This window comes from Tupaia chinensis, unplaced genomic scaffold (assembly GCF_000334495.1).
Source record: "Tupaia chinensis unplaced genomic scaffold, TupChi_1.0 Scaffold000322_1, whole genome shotgun sequence".
In the NCBI taxonomy this organism is placed as follows: Eukaryota; Metazoa; Chordata; class Mammalia; order Scandentia; family Tupaiidae; genus Tupaia; species Tupaia belangeri.
Genome location: NW_006159816.1, coordinates 716,019 through 726,379, shown reverse-complemented (window position 1 = coordinate 726,379; position 10,361 = coordinate 716,019). Strand labels below are relative to the sequence as shown.

The following is a 10,361-nucleotide window of genomic DNA, read 5'->3' as shown; positions in this document are numbered from 1 at the left end:
ATATTTCTATTTATTTTATTTTTAAATGGTAATTCCCTTCTTTAATAACTTAATCTTGATCCACTGTGCTTAAGAAGAGTGATATATAGCAGTTTCATTAGGAGAAAATGTATCTTTTTGAACATACAAGAGACTAATATCTAAACATTGTAATTTTAAGTAAATGGAAATGGAGATATTAGGTTGAATATTTTAATTCAAGAAAGTTTCTTTTTTCTTTTTCTTTTTTTTTTTTGGAGAGATTTTTGCTATAGAGTGCATGCGCTCACCAGAAAGAGAGAGAGACAGAGAGGTAGAAAGCAAGAAATCACCCCCCAGGGGGGATGGCCACACCGCAATCCCTTCTCCTCCTCCATTCTCCTCTCGGGATCCTGGGAACGCATGCACACACACCCGGCGTCACTTTAAGCCACCGGGTCCAGGACATGAACCGCGGTTGATTACATGGGAGTCCAGCGGCATAGCCATTACGCTAACTGCTGGTCCCAATTCAAGACAATTTTAAGCGGTATTACTTACCACAGATTTCATTTTACCTGCTCAACCACTTGATAATCCCAGGATATGGTGCTATTATTCTTTGGACACAAAAGTATCCTTTTTGATAATACTTTGTCTTAGAACTCATATTTTCCTTTCCAATGTAAAGTATTGATGTTTTTATTTAAAAAAAAAAAACACAATGTTACTAGATGATGAAGTAAAGAGAGTAACTTCAAGACTTCAATGAATAAGAAACTTAAAAAGAAAAGGATGTAAAATAGACCCATAACTTCATGTATCTTTTAAACTAGGCTAGCACTGAGCATGTGTATCATTTCTCCTTGATTACAGTTGTATTTCATGACAGGGAGAATCAGAAAGATCTTCAAACCATGACACAGTTTACTTTCCTTACAGATCTAATATCATTGTTCCTTTTATCTGAATCTAAGGCTTTACTTTTTCTCTTTGTCTGCAGTCACAGAATGCGTCCCCTAAACAAAGGAAGCAGAGTGTGTACACACCACCGGCCATGAAAGGTACCGTTCAGGAGCGTCTTGAGTTGTTAGGGTTGGTAGGCTGTCTGATCTCAAAAACTATGTGTTTGATCATCAACTAGATCTAACATCAGTTCTATAATGCAAGAGCTTAACGATCAATAAGGTAAGTTTAGTTTCAGGAAGAGTAAAGTAGATTTTGAAGAAGTGATAACTAAGGGGGACCAAGCAGTTAGCGTAATGGCTATGTCGTTGGACTCCCATGTAGTCGACTGCGGTTCGAGCCCTGGACCCGGTGGCTTAAAACTCACGCCAGGTGTGTGCGTGCATGCCCAAGATCCCGAGAGGAGAATGGAGGAGAAGGGATTGCGGCGTGGCCATCCTCCCTGGGGGGTGATTTCTCGCTTTCTGTCTCTCTGTCTCTGTCTGGCGAGCGCATGCGCCCTATAGTGAAAACCTCTCAAAAAAAAAAAAAAAAAAAAAAAGAAGTGATAACTAAGGATCTCAGAGTCTCAGTTTGGAAATTCAATTTCCAAAATGCAATGATTTTTCTTTTACTCTTACTCATGTATTTTCTCTGAAGAAGTTTTTTCCAGAAGTCCTCATTATTTCTGCTGGTGTTGGCAGATGGTTGTCATTTTTATTCCCCTCCCCCCCTTGGCTTAAGCAAAACAGAATAACTTGAAATTTGGAGGAGATTTAATGTAAAGTGTTGCTTCATTACCTTGGATTAGGAACAGCTCTAAGAAATCTAAACAAACAGTTATTTGTTGTATGTGTAACAGCTGTTGAAATAACAACTAAGGATGCTAGCTCAGATTCTGGCATGTTTCCAGAATTTCTCCCCCAAATTGGAACTGCTGAAAAAACTTCTAAGTGTATCAGCATTCTGACCAACATCAGTTCCAGGGAAGGCTTCTTTTATTTCTCACACTAAAATGTTCCTGACACAAGGCAGAATCTGTCCAATCCAGTAGCTTATGTTCCAATCTGGTGCTTGGGACATTGGCCCAGTGGTTCATCATGCAGTCTTCCAGCTCAGTTTCAACTACATGAGAAGCCAGCTGAGTAGCTTCCTCTAGAGTTTGGAGACATGTCTAAAGTGGGAATGAAATTTTCCACTTTGTATTCTCTCTAGTTTGGGGCCTTTTCAGGGAGACGGGATATAAATGGACAAATTAATAGCTGCTTTCAGCAAACTTCCTTCCTGTGTAGCTATGAACACCATGTTTGCTTGTACACAACAAAACTATAGTAAACAATACTATCATCAGCATTGTTGTTTATTGCAAGGTAGTTATTGAGACTATTAGGCATCCCTTTCTGAAGAGAAGGTAAGTGTAATCATTTTAAATAAATTTCCCCATTGTAAGTGATTTCATGCTTTCAAGACACATCAATTTTAGCAAGAATGGGTAGCAATGAATGATATATGTTCATTCATTTTATTTCCTCTCTTCTATTTTTGGTTAGCGTAAGCTAAATAAGGTAACATTATCTTCATGTCCTCAGAGAATAATAATATTATTTTTAAAGAAAAGTCTTAAATTTAAAACTTTAAGGGTCCCTGGTGCTCATTATATTTAGCTCTCAAATATGATAAGAATGTGGAATCTTAACCTTCAGGGAGCTTAGTCCTATTAAACATGTTTACATATAACCTAACACTGTCCAGCCTCTCAAGATGGTCCTTCAATGACAATTTGTGGTCATGAAGCAAAGACTGGAGAAGCAAACCTTTCGAAAAGATACCCTATCCTCATTTATAACCAGTGACTATCTTTTTAAGTCTCCTGATTGTGGAAAAAGAGAAGAACTAAATTATCATGTTTTGTTTGGTCTATAAACCCCTAAGAGTTAAAAATGAATATTTCAAGACATAATTCTACGATGGTAACATACGGTGCATTGTGAGTGCAGTGAGAAGCTTCAGTAATAAGAAAGATGAGTGAACAAAGGAAATGCTATTGACATGCTAAATACAATGATGCAGTTGTGCTGAAATATATAACTCTTCAAATTGTGGTGGAACATGCAATTACTGAGAATAAAAATGTTGACCGGAAGAGCAAAGCATCAACAGATGTGATGGACAGTTCTGAAAATAAAAAGTACTGTGACCAAAAGCCAGCTAGGGCTTCAAGAAGGATCCAGTGAGTAACTGGTTAGTAAAAGAAAAACAAAGAAAAGAAAACTAGACAGACTGCTCTATCTTTATCTCTTAATAGTAGTGAGGGATTCTGGGTATAGAGACCAAAATGACGGTGCCCGTAACATCCCACCTTTGCCATTTCACATTAATAAATAGGACAATTGTCCTATCTCCTGAGCTCATTTATTCCCCCCCCTTTCAGTTATTACGGCACTAATGACTAGAAGTGCAAGGTTATCCCTTGCAATGATGAAGAGTATCATATGAAAGTACAAAGGGGAAGAAATTAAGCAGAGGAAACCATTTTAATTGACATACTGTCAAGACTCACAGGCTGATGGTCACCACATTCCTATGTCCGTTCTCATCACATCTCTTGAACTTCAGGCTCTTATTTTCAAATATCTTTGAGTTTCTTCACTTGAATGTTAATAGGCTTCTCAAATTTAATATGTCCAAAAACAAATGTATTGGCTCATTTTCTGGTTTTCTCCATCTCAATAAATTGTACTTGGCTGTTGTGGACAAACACCTTGAGTAATCCTTGACTCCTCTCTTCTGTCCCATGCATTGTCTACTTCTGACAGCTCTAAAGTCAAAGTGCATCCCTCATCTCACCACTTTCCATCTCTTCCACTGCTATCATCCCCTTGATCGAGCCACCATTTCTTTCTTGCCTCAACTTCTGAAGTAGCCTTTTAAGTGGTCTCACTGCTTCCATGCTTGGTCCACTATGATCTAGACTCCACATAGAAGTCAGAGTAAATCTTCTAAGTCACAAACATGAGCATGACATACCCCTGATCAAAATCCTCAGCAGCTTCCTCTCACATTCAGAATAAAACTGAAAACCTGCCCATGACTTTCAGATGCTGAATGACCTGCACCAAACCACCCTCCTTAACCTCATTTCCTTTTACACTGCCCCTTGTTCACTGCAGTCCAACCTCATGGTCTTTTCTGCTGTTTGTAAACATGCCAAGCACACTCCACTTCAGACCTTTTGTATTTCTTAGCTCCTCTGCCTGGAATGCTCTTTTCTCAGTGGCCTCACAGGTGGCTCAGAGCAGCCTATCTTTTCCCACCAGCCTCTCCTACAGAGCAAGTGCCTCACCTATCTTCGTAATCTCCTTACTGATTGTCTTTTTATTTATTTGTTTGTTTGTTTGTTTATTTATTTGCCCTGTCCTTATCATTGTGTATCTAGAATGAGGTGTCCACGACAGCAGGTTTGTTCATTAAAGTATCCCAACACAGGAGCAATGCTTGCACGTAGCAGATGCTCAACAAACACTTGAGGAACTGAACTGTCATGAACTGGGTAATTCAGACACATTATCATTCAGTCAGAAGAGGCTATCACTGGAGCATGGTACTGATGGTTTTTCTTGTGATTCTACTTCTGCTTCCCTTTGCTCCTCTCTCAGTTTCATTCTCTCTCTACTCTTTGTGTTTCAGCTTCTCCAGTTTTTCTGTTTTTAATTTCTCCCCACTCGCCTCCTTTCCTGTTAAAGAGAAAATCTGACTTGGTAAATTAGTTACCACCTAGAATTGAGCAATGGTTGGGCCAAATCCTTTAAAAAGGTGACCTCACGGACCACTGGAGCCATTAGGTTGTTGCCTTTGGCTAGGGCCTGGTTACTGGATCGGTTAGTTTGTGGCCACTGTGGCAGCACCTACTAGACAACATTGGCAATGTAAGTATTAATAGAATATTCTGAATATGGCTTTTTTTTTTTTCCTGCAGAGTTATATTATGGATTATTCCATTTTCGCCTAGAAAACCATAATAGAATTAATACTCGGTCTGTCCATCTTTCTATTTATAACATCATAGGCACTCGAAGTTGTAAAGGAGCTTAAAGGTTAACTAGTGCAATTATCCAGTGATGACTGAATTCTTTCCACTGCTTCCAACCTCAGGGTATTAAATTAGCTATGCTCTCTTGAGGTTTCTGATTTAGTAGGCCAGGAGTAGAGCCAGATAATCAAAAGTTCCAGGTGATTGTACTTCCTCAGGTCTAAAGATTGACCAGATTCACCAGTTTAATGTGTCTTTCTTGTATCATAAGTAGATATTCATAGAGATGAAAGGTATCATGAGATCGAAATGATCACTTCCAGAACTGACCTTTTGGTCTTTTTTCCTAATCAATTTCTCCTTTACTTCTCTTTTTGGAAGGAGAAATTTCATCTGCCCTCCTTCCTTTCACTATCACAGTGGAGCACCAGATCTTGTTGATTGCATGCTTGCAATCTCTCCTGCCCTCTGTCTTCTATCATTTCTAATATCACCACCATGCTTCATGTTACGATCGTCTCTTTGCCAGGGTAAAAATCAGTCACTCCATTAAGTCTTTTCTCCTCTCATATTCTATCCATTTTCTATATTTCAGTCAAAGTGAATTTTTTTTTTTCATGGTCACATGTGCACACATGGAGAGAAAGAGAGAGAGCATCTTTGACAAGGTCTTGGCACCATGACCCCCTTTCTTCAGTCCTTCAGTTCCTACTGGAAACTGTGAGGGGGCCATGATTTAGGCTATCTGGGGATCCTGAACAGCAGCCAGCATGTGGCTGCTAGCACTGCAGTTGAGTACACTACAGACTGCACCACCTAGGCTGCGTCCAACATGGGAAAACACAAAAGTAATTATGCCACTTCCTTCATTAAAATCCTTCAGTCACTCCCCATTGCTCTTAGATACAATTTCTATTTCAAAGCAGGATTTTCACAATTTACTATCCCATGGGTTGGTCTTCCTCTCCTCTCCCCACCCACTAGATCTCTGCCACACTGGCATTCTGTCCGCTTTTGAATGTACCAAGTGCTTTCCTGAATCAGAAAAAAATAAAATAAAAAACTTGTACCCATTTCTCCTTGGCCTAGAATGTCCTATCTTGCCTCTTCTCCTTCCGCACTCATTATGTGGCGAACTCCTAGTCATCATCCAAGCCCTAGCTTTAAAAGTAAACTCCTGAGGGGCTGGCAGGTGGTGTAGTGGTTAAGGTGCTAGCCTCCCATGTGGTGGGCCGTGGTTTGAGTCCCAAACCTGATGACTTAAATATCACACTTGCCATGTGTGTGTGTTTGCCCAAAATCTCAGGAGGAAGAAGAATGGAGGAGAAGGGATTGTGGGTGGCCATCCTCCCTGAGAAGTGATTTTTCATGTTCCCTTTTACTGTCTCTCTCCAGTGAGTGCAAGGACTCTGGGGGGAAATAATATATAAGCTCCTGAAAAGAACTTTTGCAAACCTTCCATTTCAGGTCCTCTGTGAGCACAAATTCTCTGTTCTGCTCTACAGTTATAAATCCTCTACCCTTCGTATACTGCAAGTTATCACAATGCCCAATAATTATTTAGTGTCTATTTCTCCAACTGGACCAGAAACGACCTATGTGGTATCAGTAGCTCTCATATCTGAAGGGCTTAATATAATGCTTGAGACATAGGAAGTCCTCATAAGTTTATTTTTAATACTTTTAGGAATACACCCAATATTCTATAGTCAGTGAAAGAATTGTTTCCTGAGGATAGCTATTTTTTTTTTTTTAAATGGGACTTCTATTAGAAATATCTTTCTCTGTTGAGGCCTACAAAATTTGCCCCTATGGATTCTTGTCATATATCTTGTTGCTTTTTGTGGCAAAATTTTAAACTAAAATTTTAAATTTTAAATCTAAATATTTCAGGTCCTGTCTCACCTTTAACTTTATTTTTTCCATGTTAAAATATCTCAATGTTAATTATGCCTTCCATTTAGTCCTTTCATCTTCTTTTTTTTGAGAGGTTTTTGCTATAGGGCACGTGGGCTCACCAGAAAGATAGAGAGAGCCAGAGACCAGAAAGCAAGAAATCACCCCCCAGTGGGGATAGCCACACCACAATCCCTTCTCCTCCATTCTCTTCTCGGGATCTTGGGCATGCATGCACACGTGTCCGGTGTGAGTTTAAGCCACCAGGTTTGGGACTCGAATTGCGGTCGACTACAGGGGAGTCCAGACACATAGCTATTATGCCAACTACTGGTCCCTCACCTTCTCTCTTGATCTCCACTTTGCCAATATTTTTTAAGTGGCACATCATCCAAAATTGACCTAATACTTATGGTGTGTTCTGATAAGAACAAAGTAGAGACAATTATACCTAAAACCCCCTTCAATCCAGATTATTTAATTGTATTAACACAACCTAAAATTTTATTAACATTTTTCCAGTCATAAACATTGTTGTGCTTGTTATCAACTCAAAACTTCCAACCCCTCACCCTTTCTTTTAGAGAGAGAGAGATTTTGCTATAGGGTGCATATGCTCACTGGAGAGAGAGAGACAGAGAGAAAGAAAGTACGAAATCTCCCCCTCTCATGTGGGATGGTCACACAACAATCCCTTCTCCTCCATTCTCCTCTAGAGATTTTGGGCATGCACAAACATGCACTGGGTGTGAGTTTTAAGCTTCTGGGTCTGGGACTCAAACCATGGTCAATTACATGGGAGTCCAGGGACATAACCATTACACCATCTGCTAGTCCCCAAGCCCTTTTATATAGTCCTCTCTGTATTATTTACCATGTATTATTTATTTCATTTTACTATTTTTTTTTTTTTGCCCAAAAGCAAAAAAGCAAGCTTTTGGGGGACCAGTGGGTGGCATAGTGGTTGAGGCATATACTGGACACTCTCACATGGCCCACCACAGTTCAAGTACCAGACCTGGTGGCTTGCTTTCTCATTTTCTCTCTCTCTTGTCAAATTAAAAAAATAAATGAATAAATAAATAAAATTAAATAAATATTTCTTAAAAACAAAAACAAAAGACAGTGCTTTGTTCTGAATTGAATTTCTTGTAGTTAAAAGTCTGGTTGTTTCATCAATGTGTCAAATTTTATATCCTGATCCTATGATTTTTCTCAAAGATCTCAATTGTCTGTCATCTCCAGACATATTAACTTATCTTCAGTATTTTTACCCAAATCATAACAAGCATATCAAACAGATCAGGAGTCAGAGTCCTGAAGCCATGTATCTTTCTGTAGGTGATGTTGATTCCCTTCAAGGCAGCCATCTAGCCAGTTCTCATAGTATTGTCATATTATGATGTGAGGCTCCTAACCTTTCCAATCAGAGATGATCCCAAACACTGTCATTAGATGCATTGTTTTATAGACACCCACAGCTGGCTGTAATTTTTTTTATCCGTACAGATGAGTCATAAATTTATAGTACATATTACATATTACATATAAAATAATGGAAGTTAAAGTTTACACATACAACAGACTTATTTTTCCATGACCCTGTGTAATACACAAAGTTCTAAGATTATCAGAAAAATGACAGCTGGTAAATAAATGTCCACAGTTAGTTCTCTGATGTTTATATGGTGTTCAATTCTTTAATTTACAGAACAGGCAATTAAATTATCGTTGGATAACTTGAATCATGTTTTCAGTAAAGCAAAGTAGATTTGAATCTTGGGACAGGAAATGGCTGACTCATTTCCATCCACATTGTGTGTGTGTGTGTGTGTGTGTGTGTGTGTGTGTGTGTGTGTTTTACTGGAATGCAAGCACCTTCTACTGAAGACAGCAAAGTAAGTGCTATCGATTTAAAGTGAAACCTGAACATTCAAGCAAGCAGCTGACTGAAAAATGGCTTGTATAGCAGGATTTAGTAGTATTACATTACCATTCTTAATGCATGGCAAGTCAGATTTTTCGTTTACCTTTGAAAAACATCTTCCTTTCATTCTCTGCAGTTTCTGGTAAAAGAAAATTTGAGCTACTTTTCTGTCCAGGAACTGTTCTGATATGTCAAATAGATCTTTGTATGTTGGTAGCATTTTGATATCTAGTTTTATTTTTCTCCCCTCCAACAATGGTTGTGATCTTAATATTTCATTTTAACCTTTTTTTCATAAAAAAGCAATAAATGAAAATAGGAAATAATGCAGAGAGTGAATGAAACCAACCTAATAATAAAGCAAACGTGGTTTTTGGAGAGTGGCATATGACACAGTAGCAAAGATGAGACTCGTAATATTAATTGACAGATAATCTTCCAATCCAGGAATGCTGCTGTTTGTGGTAATTTCACAGAGCAGAACATTAAAGGACATGGGACTTGGGGCCAACAGGTAGCATGGTGGTTAATGTGCTGAACTCCCACAAGGCTGACGGTAGTTTGAGTTCTAGACACTGCAGATTGAAAATCAAGGCAGGCATGTGTGCCCCAAATCCCGGGAGGAGAATGGAGGAGAAGGGGTTGTGGCATGACCATCTCCCTGGGGGTGGGGTGGGGTGATTTTGTGCATTGGCTCTCTCTGTCTCACTCTGGTGAGTGCATACACCCTAAAAAAGAACATGGACCTAGAGTAAGTTGTCAGGGTTCAAACCTTAGCACAACTATGTACTAGCTGCACAGCCTTCAGAAAATCAATGGGTTAACCTGTCTCTTCTCTCATGGGCAGAATAGAAATGATACTGACAACTGAGGGTTGTGTAGGGACAAAATGAAACAAAATGTTTAAAGAAAATGCTTAGAGCAAGCGCACAATGTATGAAACTATTTTGAATTACTATTGAAGCCCAGGATTGAGAATGAGGCCACTGTCCTCTGTTTACACTTGGTCCTGCAGAGACAGAGAGGGTAAAAGGAGAAAGAAACCTATGCCTGGGCTTTGCTCTCAGCCCAGCAGAAGTGGAAAAGTCAGGTGTCCAAGTGCCTGCTCCTGAAACGTGGGGTTTACCAAACCTTGCAACATTCACTCCACTTAGTTTAGCACCAGATTTTTGGAGTTGACCTTTGACATTTTGCTTTAAAAACAAAAAAAATTCCTTCACTTCACCTAGCTCCTCCCCTCAAAGATCATGTCCCTTATTTCCCAGCTAATGAATATTTCCTTCAGAGGTATTAATATTGTAATGAATAAATCTTGTATTTTGAAAAAACTAGAGAACAAAGGGATGGCTAATGGCGAATTTGGGAAATGCAGAAGCAGATTATAGGCTGTTTCCTGCCAGGTGGATGGGCAGGAAATGGCACTGTGTAGATGTGGTATATAATTAGGCAACCTAGGCAGAGCAGCGATGATTATATGGAATTTTGACCAATTCACTCTCCTTGAGTTGAAATTTCTTGTAATTGTGATTCAAACGGAATAGACTGGACATGGTAGATTGCTGTCAATACCAGCTGCACCTTGAAAACAGAAGGCAGGGAAAGGCG

General features: G+C 39.2%; 1 protein-coding gene across 1 annotated transcript in view; it reads left to right on the top strand.

The window, feature by feature from the left end:
• PPP1R1C (protein phosphatase 1 regulatory inhibitor subunit 1C) overlaps positions 1 to 10,361 on the top strand; it is a 149,378-nt gene that overhangs the window by 84,997 nt on the left and 54,020 nt on the right. The gene's annotated exons all lie outside the window — the stretch shown is intronic.